We start from the raw sequence: 19,509 nt of genomic DNA, 5'->3' as shown, positions 1-19,509 counted from the left end.
TTGTCAAAATGTTAAAGTTTTAATCGGAACTGGTAAAAGCAAAGTTTACTCTTTCGGATATGTTCAGGACGGGATAAAATAGTCAGAGTTGACAACTATCAATATTCTAAAGAAACCACTAACAATAGGAAACAAAGTGAAGACAAAAGGCTGAGTTGATGATTGATTTTTGCATCTGGCGCAGTGGGCATCTTTTAGATATCACTTCCAAATATAAATCATGTCTTGTATGAGAAAACTATTTGGAAAAATAAATTGTGATATATCAGCCAGTGTTTACAGTTGCCCTTCCGGGGTAAATGACCTAAAATTATTTGTCTGTTTGTTTATTGTTTAACGCTGTACTCAATAATATTCCAGCCATGTGACGCTCTGTAAAAAATCGAGTCTGGACCAGACAATCCAGTGATTAACATCATGAGCATCAATCTACGCAACTGAGATACGATGACATGCATGAACCAAGTCAGCGAGTCTGACCACCCGATCCCGTTAGTCGCCTCTTACTACCTGCATAGTCGCCTTTTGCGGCAAGCATGCGTTGCTGAAGACGATATACATGCTTATCATTCATTGCAACCACCTATTTTAATCATTCAGTCCTTCGATGCAGGAGACTATTATTTAAGTTAGCATGACATAAGTCGCGGGTTGCATTCTCTCACCAACCTATTCACTGTATATACCTTGTATCCTTTGTACTTGCCATTCATCACCCCAGTGGTGGTGATAACGGGATCCCAGCGAAATCCTGCACTTGTGGAAGTCACGTTCATTTCTGTGTCGAGTTCAAAGTTGGTAGGAACAACACTTGGTGCTGTAAACATCGATTGTTCATGACATGCCTTACTCAGAATAGATTATTTTACAATATAAATAAAAGCAACAACAGCTGTTGGGGTCAGCGTGTATGCATAAGCTCCTCTCAATGATCTATCTTCTCCACACACAAAAATGTCGATCAATAATAAATAAGCCTTGTGATATTGAGAGTTCCGGCAGTACATAAGCACGCACTCTTGTGTTAAACAATGTGTAATATCAACTTTATGTTATCAAACCATGGTACCTAAAACGGGCGAGTATTAAAAGTTACAGCTTCTAATTAACTGACCACAAATACATGCGTGAATATCAAATGGAAATATTTGAAAACATAAAAAATGATTTAAATTAACGTACCAGCTTCACCAGAATACCCAATGATAGGCATGGCTTGAATGGATGGCTGTCCCATGCGGTTCCCTGCTCTCACTCGTATATATATGGCTGGTAGATCGTGTCCGTGTATATCTCCAATCTGCCTACGGTGTAGTCATGCTCCCGAAAGTTCATCAGGCTGTCCCCATCCTTCTCCTTCACCTCGATGCCATAGAAGAAGTCAGGTGCATTGTGTTCAATCTGAGGCATCGTCTGTGAATGTACCCAACCTTTAAAACATCACCACGTGTAAACAAACATGTATCTGTAAAGACCGTCATATAGGTGTTAAGAAGCTAAAGTTACACAGATCACAATTAGAGATCCCGAGGTCAAACAACTTCAATGCCAGTGGCAATCATACAAGTGTTCCTATGTGCAGCATTACACCTTAACATCAAAACCACGTATGTAGGACTGATGAAAGGTTGAAGCCCGCTTGCCTTCATCAGTCATCACTCAGTCACAAGTTTATTGTTAACCTCCAAGGAAGGTGCAGGTCATGTTTAACAAGACTGACAAGTAACATCTTTTGTGCTAACTTACAATACCGAAACGAACATGTACACATTGAATCTGTAAGTAGTGAATAAGTAGCGTCCATGTCTGACTCACCTCCCACTCTATTACTAAGAAATTGGGCTTCCCTCCAACAGTCTGGACATTCCGTGGATGTCGGTCTGGTCGACCTGGAGGAGTCCGACACACAACGCTATATATATCACCTGCTTCCCCTACACCAATCTCGTTGATGGCCTTCACACGGAAACTGTATGTCACCCAATGAGAAAGCTGTATCTCTGTTGAGCGACTATCAGAAGAGGTCCTTGCAGAGACCACCCACTCATTCGGCGTGAATGAGGTATTGTATTCCACAATAAAACCCTGGAGAGGAGAGTAGTTCTCCTGGGTCTTGTCAAACGACCACTCCACAGTGGCACTGCTGGCGTAGCATGCCGTAAGAACCACGTTGTAGGGCGCAGCTGGAGGAGCTGGATAAAATTGAGACGGGACATAGGAAAGACTAATTCAGCAATAATAAATCTTATTTTAATGTTTTATATGCATCATTAGAATTGAATATTCAACAGGAAGACAGATTTCTTGGTCCAGGAATAAGGAACATTAAGAAAGACTAGTTCAACAAGAAGAGTGATTCATGTGGCCCAGCAGTAAGGAGCATCAAGAAGGATTAGTTCAACAGGAAGAAAGATTACCTAGTCCAGCAGTAAGGAACATCAAGAAAGACTAGTTCAACAAGAAGAGGGATTCATGTGGCGCAGCAGTAAGGAGCATCAAGAAGGATTAGTTCAACAGGGAGGATTTCTTAAGTCTTTTAATAAGGATCATTTTGAAGGATTTGTCAAGAAGAAGGAAGTTTTCTTAGGTCCAGGAATTTAGAACATTCAGATGGAGAGATTCAACAGGAAGATGGATGACTTCGGTCTAGGAATAAGAAACATTTAGAATGATTTGTTCAACACGAAGGATGATTTTTCTTTCAGAGAATAAGGACTACTTTAACATCCAGGAATCTGTAATGGGTAAAATCAAAACAGACCTTATTGATTTGTATGTTATTTTCATCTTACCTTTGACCTGTAGTTTTGCAGTAGCCGTGTCATTGTCAATACCATTGTGTGCCACACAGGTGTAGCTGGCTGTGTCTTTACTGCTGATGTTAAGGATGGTAAGGCTGCCTTCTTCAATGTTAACCCGAGGGTCGGCATCGTCAATTTCAACTCCGTTACGCAGCCATTTATACATCAAGGTCGTCCGCAAGTCTGTAGAGGCCCCGCACCAAAATGTAGCCTGGTTCCCATGAATCAATTCAAGGTCAAGTGGTACAGAAGTTATCCTGGTTTTGTCTGAAAAGTTGGGGCCAATCAGTCACAAAGACATCAATAGATAACCCTAACTAACTAGATTATCAATATGAAGAACCAAATTTTAGATTAATACAATGTTAACCTATATGGTGCTTTATAAATGTGTCCCCTTGGGCACGCCCAAAACCTATGATCGTCGGATCTAATCCCGTTTCGCCCTTAGCTTTGTCAGTGTGAGAACTATACCTCACAGGGTGATCCACGAGAAGCCAAGGCAAGGGTTATTGTGACCTGGATAAAACAAACAGCAGGGGTCCAAACATATCGTCGCCTGAGAACCAGATTGCTGGAAAGTAGTTTTTCAGTGATTCTATGTCCAAAAACTCATAAGTCGCTTCGATTCCGGGTTTCAACCCGGTTTTCGATTCCCGACATGGGTACAATGTGTGAAGCCCATTTCTGGTGTCCACCGCCGTGATATTGCTGGAATATTGCAAAAAGCGGCGTAAAACAATACTCACTCACTCATAAGTGGCTTGAGAATGTTTTATGTCCATTTCTATGTTCCATGTCGAATCAGATTCTTGACACGGATCATGTGACCAGTAGATAGGACGACTTAATTCCAAATCACTTGGAGAGAACTATTTGGTTATCATTTATCAATTATTGTAGAATGTAATCATTAGGAGTGAAGTTTGTGATCTATCAGCTGAAATACTGAATAAACATTGATGACTTCATTACAATACGCTGTCTGAAGAATTTGATCTCTACTTTGGTCCTGAATAATACCAATACGCCAAATGAATCTACTAATGGAGATAGAACGGTATGAATCTGAAAACAAATGTCCTAACTTATTTGGCACTCTTTCATAGAAATAACATTTATCTGTAAATGAGAAGATGGATAATTACCTTTGCTTTAAAAAAACATATCATTTAATTTATATTTGTTTGGTTTATGAATATATCTTTTAAGTTACTATAATACAGCACTTTACAGTGCGTTATGGTTCTCAGGCGACGATATATACTGCCGTGGATGGAAATATTTCACATGGAAAGAACAATACTAAAGGTATGGTAAAGAGAAATTAATCAGTTCGTAGTCTCCTTTAAGATGATATTTTCATGATAATATTTCAGTAATTAAACATTTGATGTTATCATAGAACCCCGGAGCAGGTATGGTATGACGGCACCCATTGTTCATAGCGTCATCAGAGCAGTAATATACAAAATAATCTAATCCAACTAATATTAATAGTTGGGATTGTAGGTCCTTCGTGAATAAATGCTGAGCTTCATAAAGCACTGAAGACTCTCGGAAAGACCAATCCGCAGTACATTGCAGCTCGTGGGTTGGTCCAAGGAGAAGAGTGGGAATGATGGTTTATTGTGCTACAATCAGCAATATTCCGGCTATATAACGGGGACAAGTCAATATTCGAGTCTGGGCAAGGCAAAGATGTTGTAGACAGCGTGACAACAATCCACGGGACACAAAAACAACATGAACAACCCGATCGTCAGCAATAGTTTGTTTGTTGTTTAAGGCCGCACTCAGCAATAGTCCAGTTATATGACGGCGGTCTATAAATAATCGAGTCTGGACCAGACAATCCAGTGGTGATATCATGAGCATCGATCCACGCAATTGGGATACGATGACATGCATCAACCAAATCAGCGAGTCTGACCACCCATAGCCGTTAGTCGCCTCTTACGACAAGCATAGTCGCCTTTTGCGGGAAGCATAGCTGGCTGAAGATCTATTCTATCTACCCCGGATCTTCACGGGTCTGTACTTTATGCAATGCAATTAAGAAATAATTGTGTTAATATGTAAGTCAAAGACTGCGAGTTGCATTGTAGCCGAGGCTTGAGGGCCGATGGCTTCCATCCATGCTGAATATAGATGATGATGACATAAGACACTCAGGGGTATTCATACTCCAAATAAACTGGGAAGGCCAAATCACACATACGTACATCCATGGGCAGTAAGAAACTGTAGCGTCAGTTGATTAACAGAGAAAGATTATCAGCAAACGGCCAAAGATTTGTAAACATTCGAAGTATGTGTGCCACATTGCCTACCTCCTTCTGGTGTTGAGAAGTTGATGGTGTTGCTGCCTTCAGAACTGAAGTAGGCGTTCACAACCACAACATCAGCCTCAATATCGGAGTCAGACGGCAAACTGTGAACCTCAGCCCAGACTTTGTTGTCTGCATGTCTCAACCTCTGTTTAATGTTGGCTTCTGCACTGTCCGGGATAAACACCTCACGGAGGCTTGCTTCCCTCTGGTTCCTCTTCCAGTATCGGATCTGTAACAATGTCATGAAATAGAAACGTCATCAAGCAGAAACAATGTCATCAAGTAGAAACAATGTCATCAAGAAGAAACAGTAACATGAAATGGAGACGTCATCAATTGGAAACAATGTCATCAAGTAGAAACAATGACATGAAACAGAAAAGTCATCAAGTAGAAACATGTCATGAAATAGAAACAATGTCATCAAGTAGAAACAATGTCATCAAGTAGAAACAATGTCATCAAGTAGAAACGATGTCATTAAATAGAGACGTCATCAAGTAGAAACAATGTCATCAAATAGAGACGTCATCAAGTAGAAACAATGTCATCAAGTAGAAATAATGTCATCAAGTAGGAACAATGTTATCAAATGAACACTGCATAGAAGCAATCCCATTGTCAAAATCGGAACTGGTAATAGAAGACTCTTTCGGGTACGTTCAGGACAAGAGTCAGAGTTGACAACTATTCTAAACAAACCACTAACAGTAGGAAAAAGTGAAGACAAAACGCTGAGTTGATGATTGATTTTTGCATCTAACGCAGAGGGCATCTTTTAGATATCACTGCCAAATATAAATCATGTCTTGTATAAGAAAACTAGTTGGAAAAATAAATTGTGATATATCAGCCAGAGTTTACAGTTGCCCTTCCGGGGTAAATGACCTAAAATTATTTGTTTGTTTGTTTATTGTTTAACGCTGCTCTCAGTAATATTCTAGCCATATGACGCTCTGTAAATAATCGAGTCTGGACCAGACAATTCAGTGATCAACATCATGAGCATCGATCTATGCAACTGAGATACGATGACATGCATCTACCAAGTCAGCGAGTCTGACCACCCGATCCCGTTTGTCGCCTTTTACTACCCGCATAGTCGCCCTTTGCGGCAAGCATGCGTTGCTGAAGACGATATACATGCTTATCATTCATTGCAACCACCTATTTTAATCATTCAATCCTTCGATGCAGGAGACTATTATTTAAGTTTGCATGACATAAGTCGCGGGTTGCATTCTGTCTCTCACCAACCCATTCACTGTATATACCTTGTAGCCTTTGTACTTTCCATTCATCACCCCAGTGGTGGTGATAACGGGATCCCAGCGAAATCCTGCACTTGTGGAAGTCACGTTCATTTCTGTGTCGAGTTCAAAGTTGGTAGGAACAACACTTGGTGCTGTAAACATCGATTGTTCATGACATGCCTTACTCAGAATAGATTATTTTACAATACAAATGAAAGCAACAAAAAACCCTTCCATACCCATAAGTCTCTGCTGAAGAGCCAAGTGTACGATTCCAACTATTTCGTAAGCATTTGTTTTAAAAATCACTATCAAATCACAACCAAATGTTCGTTCAACGATAAGCGTGTCCTGCCCCAACATTGCCACACGTCACAAACACACCCAAAGGCGAGTCAGCTGAACAAACACGGGAACATATGTTTAGTCAAAAGAGGCAAATGCATCGGACATCAATTTGGTCATCGTTGCGTCAAATTTGGAGACCGCCTCCGTGGTCTAGTGGTAGAGCGTTCGCCCGGAGAGCGGAAGGTCCGGGGTTCAATCCCCGGCCGCGTCATACCAAAAGACGTTAAAAGATGGTACTAGTTGTTACCCTGTCTGGCGCTCGGCATAAAGGGGCTAAAACAAGGACTGGTCGGCTCGGAGTCAGTATACTGTGTCTGAGTGGGGTATTCATGTTAAACTGCGGCATGGTATCTCAGTGAGCTAGCACTTTAAATCGGCATCAGTCCGGACAAGTACAAGCAGCCACACAAACACATACACGTACATGCACGTCGCTATATAAGTGCAATAATCTTGGACGCGACGTTAAACCCCATTTCACCTCACCTCACCTCACCTCAAATTTGGAATGTCCTACATGTATATACCATAATATTTTTTTTGAAAGCATTACTAAAGCTTTCGACCCGTGAAGATCCGGGGTGTAATAGGTCTTCAGCAACTCCTGCTTGCCCTAAAAGGCGACTATGCTTGTCGTTAGAGGCGATTAACCGGACCATTTCAGGCTCGCTGACTTGGTTGATGCATGTCATCGAATTCCAATTGCGTGGATCGTGATGTCAATCACTGGATTCTCAAGTCCAGACTCGATTATTTACAGGCCGCCGTCAAAAAGCTGGAATATTGCTGAGTATGGCGTTAAACAACAAGCAAATACCAAAGCTGTATACGTTGTAACCCTGATCAAACAACTTTTGATCAAAAGTCATATCCCTATCTTTGAAACTTTGTAGAAAGAAAATGCTCACTTTTACTTAAAAAGTTGAGACATTGTATTCTAAAACCTCCTCTAAAACCACCAATAGCGTTCTTCTGTGGCATCACATTTCAGATATATAGAATACTAAACGAGCTCCCGTGTATAACCAATTTTGTGCAACTTGTGAATAGTTCTGGTATCTGAATCGATTTCCCGCGTCAGATACCGGAACTATTCACTCGTTTAATAGAATTAGTATCACACAGGAGCGAGGTCAGTATTTTTTTATTACTTGCCGCTTATAACTTCTTAAAACCTCATGTGATTTATAATGGGAATTCCCGTCATAAACTGGGTCAAATATATGAATACAATATTTCACTGTCGTGTGTAAATAGGCAGACATCGACGCGATCCACAGCATAATCCAATTGAGTTCAACAGAATAATACAACTTCAAACACATCACAAGTTCACACTTATTAATCTAAAACCATGTGACGATCTACCTTTAGGATTCAGCAGCAAAACGTTCACAAAAACGATCCTCTCAGTGATCTATCTTCTCCACACGCAATGTCAATGAATATTGAATAAGCCTAGCGATTTTGAGAGTTCCGGCAGTACATAAGCACGCACTCTTGTATTAAACAATGTGTAATATCAGATTTATGTTATCAAACCATGGTACCTAAAACGGGCGAGTATTAAAAGTTACAGCTTCTAATTAACTGACCACAAATACATGCGTGAATATCAAAGGGAAATATTTTAAACCTTAAAAAATGAATTAAATTAACGAACCAGCTTCACCAGAATACCCAATGATAGACATGACTTGAATGGATGACTGTCCCAAGCGGTTCCCTGCTCTCACTCGTATATATATGGCTGGTAGATCGTGTCCGTGTATATCTCCAATCTGCCTACGGTGTAGTCATGCTCCCGAAAGTTCATCAGGCTGTCCCCATCCTTCTCCTTCACCTCGATGCCATAGAAGAAGTCAGGTGCATTGTGTTCAATCTGAGGCATCGTCTGTGAATGTACCCAACATTTTAAACATCACCACGTGTAAACAAACATGTATCTGTAAAGACCGTCATCTAGGTGTTAAGAAGCTAAAGTTACACAGATCACAATTGGGGATTCCGATGTCAAATAACTTCCAATAAGTTCGGACTTAAAACGCAGCTCAAAATTACTTCCCTGGCTGTATAAAGATTTCTAAAACTTTAATTTTGTTTCAGTTATCAATGCCAGTTGCAATCATACAAGTGTTCCTATATGAAGCATTACACCTTAACATCAAAACCACTTATGTAGGACTGATGAAAGGTTTAAGCCCGCTTGCCTTCATCAGTCATCACTTAGTCACAAGTTTATTGTTAACCTCCATGGAAGGTGCAGGTCATGTTTAACAAGACTGACAAGTAACATCTTGTGTGCTTACTTCCAATACCGAAACGAACATGTACACATTGAATCTGTAAGTAGTGAATAAGTAGCGTCCATGTCTGACTCACCTCCCACTCTATTACTAAGAAATTGGGCTTGCCTCCAACAGTCTGGACATTCCGTGGATGTCGGTCTGGTCGACCTGGGGGAGTCCGACACACAACGCTATATATATCACCTGCTTCCCCTACACCAATCTCGTAGATGGCCTTCACACGGAAACTGTATGTCGCCCAGTGAGAAAGCTGTATCTCTGTTGAGCGACTATCAGAAGAGGTCCTGGAAGAGACCACCCACTCATTCGGCGTGAATGATGTATTGTATTCCACAATAAAACCCTGGAGAGGAGAGTAGTTCTCCTGGGTCTTGTCAAACGACCACTCCACAATGGCTCTGTTGGCGTAGCATGCCGTAAGAACCACGTTGTAGGGCGCAGCTGGAGGAGCTGGATAAAATTGAGACGGGACATAGGAAAGACTTATTCAGCAATAATAAAGCTTATTTTAATGTTTTTATATGCATCATTAGAATTGAATATTCAAAAGGAAGACAGATTTCTTTGTCCAGGAATAAGGAGCATTAGTGAGTGAGTTGGGTTTAACGCCGCTTTTAAGAGTATTCAGCTGTCAGCTTAATGTGGGAGGAAAGCCCGAAGTGATGCAGGTCTAAGACGTTTACCACTTCGGTGAAACCCACGAGCACGGGTATGCTGCTGACAAACCTAGAAACATAATCGGGGCGAACCGGGATTCGAACCCACAATCATGGGTTTTTGGTGTGCCCAAGGGACGCAACTCTGCACAGCGAACCGCGGCGCCTTAGACGACTGGGCCACCCGTGCCCCCATAAGGAGCATTAAGAAAGACCAGTTCAACAAGAAGAGGGATGCATGTGGTCCAGCAGTAAGGAGCATCAAGAAGGATTAGTTCAACAGGAAGAAAGATTACCTGGTCCAGCAGTAAGGAACATCAAGAAAGGCTAGTTCAACAAGAAGAATCATTTATGTGGTCCAGCAGTAAGGAGCATCAAGAAGGATTAGTTCAACAGGAAGAAAGAGTACCTGGTCCAGCAGTAAGGAACATCAAGAAAGGCTTGTTCAACAAGAAGAATCATTTATGTGGTCCAGCAGTAAGGAGAATCAAGAATAATTAGTTCAACAGGGAGGATTTCTTTAGTCTTTTAATAAGGATCATTTAAAAGGATTAGTGAAGAAGAAGGAGGATTTCTTAGGTCCAGGAATTTAGAAGGATTTGTCAAGGAGAAGATGGATTTTCTTAGGAATGAAGAACATTCAGATGGACAGATTCGACAGGAAGATGGATGTCCTTTTTCTAGGAATAAGAAACATTTAGGAGGATTTGTTCAACCGGAAGGATGATTTTTCTTTCAGGGAATAAGGACTACTTTAACATCCAGGAGACTGTCATCTTACCTTTGACCTGTAGTTTTGCAGTAGCCGTACGCGTGTCATTGTCAATACCATTGTGTGCCACACAGGTGTAGCTGGCTGTGTCTTTACTGCTGATGTTAAGGATGGTAAGGCTGCCCTCCTCAATGTAAACCCGAGGGTCGGCATCGTCAATTTCAACTCCGTTACGCAGCCATTTATACCTCAAGGTCGTCCGCAAGTCTGTAGAGGCCCCGCACCAAAATGTAGCCTGGTTCCCATGAATCAATTCAAGGTCAAGTGGTACAGAAGTTATCCTGGTTTTGTCTGAAAAGTTGGGGCCAATCAGTCACAAAGACATCAATAGATAACCCTAACCAACTAGATTATCAATATGAAGAACCAAATTTTAGATTAACACAATATTAACCTATTCGGTGCTTTATACATGTGTCCCCTTGGGCACGCCCAAAACCTATGATCGTCGGTTCTAATCCCGTTTCGCCCTTATCATGTTTTTAGCTCTGTCAGTGTGAGAACTATACCTCAGAGGGTGATCCACGAGAAGCCAAGGCAAGGGTTATTGTGACCTGGATAAAACAAACAGCAGGGGTCCAAACATATCGTCGCCTGAGAACCAGATTGCTGGAAAGTAGTTTTTTCAGTGATTCTATGTCCAAAGCTCATAAGTTGCTTCGATTCCGGGTTTCGACCCGGGTTCGATTCCCGACATGGGTACAATGTGTGAAGCCCATTTCTGGTGTCCACCGCCGTGATATTGCTGGAATATTTCTGAAAGCGGCGTAAAACAATACTCACTCACTCATAAGTGGCTTGAGAATGTTTTATGTCCATTTCTATGTTGCATTTCGAATCAGATTCTTGACACAGATCATGTGACCAGTAGATAGGACGACTTAATTCCAAATCACTTGGAGAGAACTATTTGGTTATCATTTATCAATTATTGTAGAATGTAATCATTAGGAGTGAAGTTTGTGATCTATCAGCTGAAATACTGAATAAACATTGATGACTTCATTACAATACGCTGTCTGAAGTATTTGATCTCTACTTTGGTCCTGAATAATACCAATACGCCAAATGAATCTACTAATGGAGATAGAACGGTATGAATCTGAAAACAAATGTCCTAACTTATTTGGCACTCTTACATAGAAATAACATTTATCTGTAAATGAGAAGATGGATAATTACCTTTGCTTTAAAAAAACATATCATTTAATTTATATTTGTTTGGTTTATGAATATATCTTTTAAGTTACTATAATACAGCACTTTACAGTGCGTTATGGTTCCCAGGCGACGATATATACTGCCGTGGAAGGAAATATTTCACATTGAAAGAACAATACTAAAGGTATGGTAAAGAGAAATTAATCAGTTCGTAGTCTCCTTTAAATGATATTTTCATGATAATATTTCAGTAATTAAACATTTGATGTTATCATAGAACCCCGGAGCAGGTATGGTATGACGGCACCCATTGTTCATAGCGTCATCAGAGCAGTAATATACAAAATAATCTAATCCAACTAATATTAATAGTTGGGATTGTAGGTCCCTCGTGAATAAATGCTGAGCTTCTCGGAAAGGCCAATGCGCAGTACATTGCAGCTCGTGGGTTGGTCCAAAGAGAAGAGTGGGAATGATGGTTTATTGTGCTACAATCAGCAATATTCCGGCTATATAACGGGGACAAGTCAATATTCGAGTCTGGGCAAGGCAAAGATGTTGTAGACAGCGTGACAACAATCCACGGGACACAAAAACAACATGAACAACCCGATCGTCAGCAATAGTTTGTTTGTTGTTTAAGGCCGCACTCAGCAATAGTCCAGTTATATGACGGCGGTCTATAAATAATCGAGTCTGGACCAGACAATCAAGTGATGATATCATGAGCATCGATCCACGCAATTGGGATACGATGACATGCATCAATCAAATCAGCGATTCTGACCACCCATAGCCGTTAGTCGCCTCTTACGACAAGCATAGTCGCCTTTTGCGGGAAGCATTGGTTGCTGAAGACCTATTCTATCTACCCCGGATCTTCACGGGTCTGTACTTTATGCAATGCAATTAAGAAATAATTGTGTTAATATGTAAGTCAAAGACTGCGAGTTGCATTGTAGCCGAGGCTTGTGGGCCGATGGCCTCCATCCATGCTGAATAAAGATGATGATAACATAAGACACTCAGGGGTATTCATTCTCCAAATAAACTGGGAGGGCCAAATCACACATACGTACATCCATGGGCAGTTAGAAACTGTAGCGTCAGTTGATTAACAGAGAAAGATTATCAGCAAACGGCCAAAGATTTGTAAACATTCGAAGTATGTGTGCCACATTGCCTACCTCCTTCTGGTGTTGAGAAGTTGATGGTGTTGCTGCCTTCAGAACTGAAGTAGGTGTCCACAACCACAACATCAGCCTCAATATCGGAGTCAGACGGCAAATTGTGAACCTCAGCCCAGACTTTGTTGTCTGCATGTCTCAACCTCTGTTTAATGTTGGCTTCTGCACTGTCCGGGATAAACACCTCACGGAGGCTTGCCTCCCTCTGGTTCCTCTTCCAGTATCGGATCTGTAACAATGTCATGAAATAGAAACGTCATCAAGCAGAAACAATGTCATCAAGTGGAAACAATGACATGAAACAGAAAAGTCATCAAGTAGAAACACGTCTTGAAAAAGAAACAATGTCATCAAGTAGAAATAATGTCATCAAGTAGGAACAATGTTATCAAGTGAACACTGCAAAGAAGCAGTCCTATTGTCAAAATGTTAAAGTTTTAATCGGAACTGGTAATAGAAGACTCTTTCGGGTATGTTCAGGACAAGAGTCAGAGTTGACAACTATTCTAAACAAACCACTAACAGTAGGAAAAAGTGAAGACCAAACGCTGAGTTGATGATTGATTTTTGCATCTAACGCAGTGGGCATCTTTTAGATATCACTGCCAAATATAAATCATGCCTTGTATAAGAAAACTAGTTGGAAAAATAAATTGTGATATATCAGCAAGAGTTTACAGTTGCCCTTCCGGGGTAAATGACCTAAAATTATTTGTTTGTTTGTTTATTGTTTAACGCTGCTCTCAGTAATATTCTAGCCATATGACGCTCTGTAAATAATCGAGTCTGGACCAGACAATGAAGTGATTAACATCATGAGCATCGATCTATGCAACTGAGATACGATGACATGCATCTACCAAGTCAGCGAGTCTGACCACCCGATCCCGTTTGTCGCCTTTTACTACCCGCATAGTCGCCCTTTGCGGCAAGCATGCGTTGCTGAAGACGATATACATGCTTATCATTCATTGCAACAACCTATTTTAATCATTCAATCCTTCGATGCAGGAGACTATCATTTAAGTTTGCATGACATAAGTCGCGGGTTGCATTCTCTCACTAACCCATTCACTGTATATACCTTGTAGCCTTTGTACTTTCCATTCATCACCCCAGTGGTGGTGATAACGGGATCCCAGCGAAATCTTGCACTTGTGGAAGTCACGTTCATTTCTGTGTCGAGTTCAAAGTTGGTAGGAACAACACTTAGTGCTGTAAACATCGATTGTTCATGACATGCCTTACTCAGACTGGATTTTTTTTAAAATATAAATAAAAGCAACAAACACCTTTTCCATACTCATACGTCTCTGCTGAAGAGCCAAGTGTACGATTCCAACTAAGTCGTAAGCATTTGTTTTAAAAATCACTATCAAATCACAACCAAATGTTCGTTCAACGATTAGCGTGCCCTGTCCCACTGTTGCCACACGTCACAAACACACCCAAAGGTGAGTCAGCTGAACAAACACAGGAACATATGTTTAGTCAAAAGAGGCAAATGCATCGGACATCATTTTGGTCACCGTTGCGTCAAATTTGGAATGTCCTACATGTGTGTACCATAATATTTTTTGAAAGCATTACTAAAGCTTTCGACCCGTGAAGATCCGGGGTGGAATAGGTCTTCAGCAACTCCTGTGTGCCCTAAAAGGCGACTATGCTCGTCGTTAGAGGGGACCAACCGGACCCGGTGGTCAGGCTCGCTGACTTGGTTGATGCATGTCATCGTATTCCAATTTCGTGGATCGTGATGTCAATCACTGGATTCTCAAGTCCAGACTCAATTATTTACAGGCCGCCGTCAAAAAGCTGGAATATTGCTGAGTATGGCGTTAAACAACAAACAAATACCAAAGCTTTAAACGTTGTAACCCTGATCAAACAACTTTTGATCAAAAGTCATATCCCTCTCTTTGAAACTTTGTAGAAAGGAAATGCTCACTTTTACTTTAAACGTTGAGACATTCTTTCTAAAACCTCCTCTAAAACCACCAATAGCGTCCTTTTGTGGCATCACATTTCAAATATATAGAATACTAAACGAGCTCCCGTGTATAACCAATTTTGTGCAATTAGTGAATAATTCTGGTATCAGAATCGATTTCCCGCGTCAGATACCGGAACTATTCACTCGTTTAATAGAATTAGTATCACACAGGAGCGAGGTCAGTATTTTTTTATTACTTGCAGCTTATAACTTCTTAAAACCTCATGTGATTGATAATGGGAATTCCCGTCATAAACTGGGTCAAATATATGAATACAATATTTCACTGTCGTGTGTAAATAGGCAGACATCGACGCGATCCACAGCATAATCCAATTGAGTTCAACAGAATAATACAACTTCAAACACATCACAAGTTCACACTTATTAATCTAAAACCATGTGACGATCTACCTTTAGGATTCAGCAGCAAACCGTTCACGAAAACGACCCTCTCGGTGATCTATCTTCTCCACACGCAATGTCAATGAATATTGAATAAGCCTAGCGATATTGAGAGTTCCGGCAGTACATAAGCACGCACTCTTGTATTAAACAATGTGTAATATCAGATTTATGTTATCAAACCATGGTACCTAAAACGGGCGAGTATTAAAAGTAACAGCTTCTAATTAACTGACCACAAATACATGCGTGAATATCAAATGGAAATATTTTAAAACTTAAAAAATCATTTAAATTAACGTACCAGCTTCACCAGAATACCCAATGATAGACATGACTTGAATGGATGACTGACCCACGCGGTTCCCTGCTCTCACTCGTATTATATATGGCTGGTAGACTGTGTCCGTGTATATCTCCAATCTGCCTACGGTGTAGTCATGCTCCCGAAAGTTCATCAGGCTGTCCCCATCCTTCTCCTTCACCTCGATGCCATAGAAGAAGTCAGGTGCATTGTGTTCAATCTGAGGCATCGTCTGTGAATGTACCCAACCTTTTATACATCACCACGTGTAAACAAACATGTATCTGTAAAGACATGTAAAACATGTATCATATAGGTGTGAAGAAGCTAAAGTTACACAGATCACAATTGGAGATCCCGATGTCAAACAACTTCAATAAGTTCGGATTGAAAACGCAGCTCAAAATAACGTCCCTGGCTGTATAAAGGTTACTAAAACTTTAATTTTGTTCCAGTTGTCAATGCCAGTGGCAATCCTACAAGTGTTCCTATGTGCAGCATTACACCTTAACATCAAAACCACGTATGTAGGACTAGGGCTGCAACGATACACCTAGGTCACGATACGATATGTATCTCGATACTCACATCACGATTCGATACGTATCTCGATACGCTACGATACACATTGTGACAAGAGAAAACAAAAGATGATTGAATTTTACTCAGTTTATTGAAATGAAAAATTAAATGAAATTAACATTTCAAACACACAAAAGTCTGCAGCATTTTGAAGTGCCATTTGACAAAAATAAAAGATAAGAACCAGTAACTTGCCATTTGTTTACAGTATGGCAAAGACAATTAAAAACAATTGTTATTGTTGCAGCCAACAGATCAGTCTGGAATGATTTAAGTAAGTAAAGTAATAACCATTACTTATAAAAAATCACATAACCTCTCATCATGGGAACTTAGAGAAAAAAATTCAGATTTTTCTTTAGGAATATGAGCTTGTCAACATTATCAGGGGTGAGACATGCCCGTTGAGCAGAAACAATGTCCCCAGCAGTGGAAAACACACGTTCACTGGGTACAGAGGTTCCTGGTACATTAAGGTAGACTTTTGCCAACTTCGAAAGATAGCGAAACTTGTACTGGTTGTACTTCCACCACACTAGAGGACTGGATGCAAGAGGTATGCATTCTTCAGTTTTGTATAACCGCACTTCCTCTTCCACCAATTGTGATAATGGCTTTGCTTTCTCCACCTGAGTGATGAACACGTCTCCAAACAGCTCATCCATGGCACTGTGAGTGCGATGGGAGGTTGGCTGCTCAGACTCACACTTCACCTTGACTACTGGTTCATCTGTAACATCTTGGCTGGTGCTGGGTTCTGCAACTGGCAAATCAGGAAGTGGTGGATCCGCCCCAGGCTCTTGTTTCACTGTTGGCATCTGCATCTGCAAAATATCAACATCAGTTATGATTTAATGTGTAATTAAAGTTTATTCATCAATAAAAAATATTTTGTGCCTTGATTTGGGAATATGTGCACTTGAAATATGAAAGAGGTTAACATGAAGAAATTCAAAATATGTTATGAACACTTATTTGTAAATGTCAAAATTATGAATACGTGATAATGCTGGGTTTTTTCATTAAAATTTCATGTTAAAGTGATATTCAAAGTCAATAATCACTATTTATATACTTTATATAGAAAAATAAGAAAAAATGAAATTGAAACATAAAAACTGAATAATTTTAGATTACCTTTTCTTTTGTTGCTATTGCTAAAGTCTTGTTTGCAACTTCAGCATAGACACGGAGCTTCTCTCCATCATTGTGATAGGGCATAGATCGAAACCTGGGGTCCAGTGCTGTCGCTACCTCCAGAAACTTGACTACACCATCCTCTGTGTAGCGTGGCTTAAGGTCATCAAAGATGGATTTCTTGATACCTTTGATAATGTTAGAATCAGTATCCAACACTGCCATGGACTTCATGATCATTTGCTTCATTGGAAGAATCAGTGAAACTGTCGGCAAACTTTCACTACATAAGATTGTAGTTATTGTTTTAAGGGTTTCAGCACTTTTGTTGTATCCTCGATAGCGGAAATGTCATCATCAGACAAAGTGATCAATGACTCTGCACTTTGACGAATGTCTTTCATTGTTAAAGTGGCAAAAACTGCAGCTTGCTGCTCTAGATAGCGTTCAAGCATATTATAACTTGAATTCCAACGGGTTGATACATCCTGAATCAGGGAATGATCTGGCAAATCCAAGAGCTGTTGTTTCTTCTTGAATAAATGGTTTGCTGTTGGGCTTCGATGAAAGAAAGAAACAACTCTCTTCACACGCCCCAAGATCCTTGACATTGCTGGTAGATTCATTGCCCTCTGGCTTGCCAGGTTGATGGTATGGGCGAAACATCTTATGTGTGGGCTCAAACCATCTGCTTTTTTCACAGCCGAAACAATGTTACTGGCATTGTCAGTGCATACTGGAATAGTTTCAAACTTCTCAATATCAACTTTCCATTCTTCCAATGCATGAATTAGAACATTAGCTAGGTTGCTACCAGTGTGGCTTTCATGCAAGGGCCTTGTTTGTAGAACTGGGTTTTCCAGCATCCATTCTGCAGTTATATAGTGTGCAGTTATTGTCACATAACTTTCACATGCACGTGAAGTCCATCCATCGGTAGTTAGGGCCAATGAACATGCATTTTTCAGAGTTTCAAGGACGTGATCCCTGGTATTAGCATACAGGCCAGGAACAACAGTGTTCGCAAAATGGGTTCTCGATGGAATTTCGTATCTGGGCTCTAATGTTTGCAGCATATTTCTGTACCCAACATTCTCAACTACAGAATATGGTCTCATATCAAGAGCCATATACATGCTGATACTCCTAGTAATGGCTCGGGCACGGGTTGACATTGCTGGCAACTTGTTTTTGAAAGCCTCTTGTAAACGAAGTTGACCAACTGGAGCTGGGTGTGACTGATCATTCATGTTAACATCCGTTTGGGATTTAGTAAAGTTAGTAACAGGCTTTGTCTTTTTCCCTGAACGCGTGGCACCACTAATGTCTGTATTGGGGTGGTGGCGGCGTATGTGTGTTGTCATGTTTGTAGTGCTGCCCGTGTATTTCAGTCTTGCGTGACACATGCGACAGCACGTTTCATCTTTGCAAACGTGTTTGAATCCATCATCAAATCTTACTGGGAACCCGAAATGTTCCCAAACTACAGATTTGTGCGTCCCTGGTGGTTTCTCCAGCAAGGGCGGAGCCGGAGCGTCTGCTTTTGCCGACATGTTTGAGTTTTAGACCGCTCAGCCAATCAGAAAGCTCGACCTGCTACTGAAATACAAAGCTAGCATAGCCGCTGTATTCGAAGACTTACGTGTGTGTAGCGAAAATTATATTGCCCCTACGTTTTTATGACTCGGTTTGAATTTTTTTTTTTTTTAACTCCTTCAACATCAGTCAACCAGAAGCGTTTAATGCTGTGACACCGAGTTCCCAGAGACCCTTGGGTGATAGATGAAGCCAACATTTATCAAAGAAAATATTTGCTTGTAAAACACCTTTGCTACTATATGTTACACAGTGTAATACACCATTTGAAAAGTCTGATCCTATTGTTTATAAATATGAAGGTTATTTCTTTTTTATTTTCATTATGTAAATAGTATCTGTCATCACCCATTTCCCGATTACAGCGGCTGTCCGCTCAGTAACATGAAGAAAAAAACCCGTTTTCGAGGCTTCGTATGAATAACATGGTCGTCGAAGACTGGCATGACACATCGCTAGAAAGCTTATTCTTTCATCTACACGTTCGTAACATCCCCGGTAGTTATAACAAGCGATTTCATTAGATAAAAAAGGGTTTCTAATGACGCTCTCTTGCCGAAATCTGCTACAAGGTTCGTGATTGGTCAAATTTGAGCATGCACGATATTTCAGATTTTGACGAAGGATTTTGTTAAATCGAACTATTCTGAACGTTTTAAGCAGGAAATCGTG

This window comes from Haliotis rufescens, unplaced genomic scaffold, assembly GCF_023055435.1.
Source record: "Haliotis rufescens isolate VD_foot unplaced genomic scaffold, xgHalRufe1.0.p SCAF_5, whole genome shotgun sequence".
Lineage (NCBI taxonomy): Eukaryota > Metazoa > Mollusca > Gastropoda > Lepetellida > Haliotidae > Haliotis > Haliotis rufescens.
The sequence above is the reverse complement of the archived record's forward strand: the minus strand, read 5'-3'. Positions refer to the sequence as shown.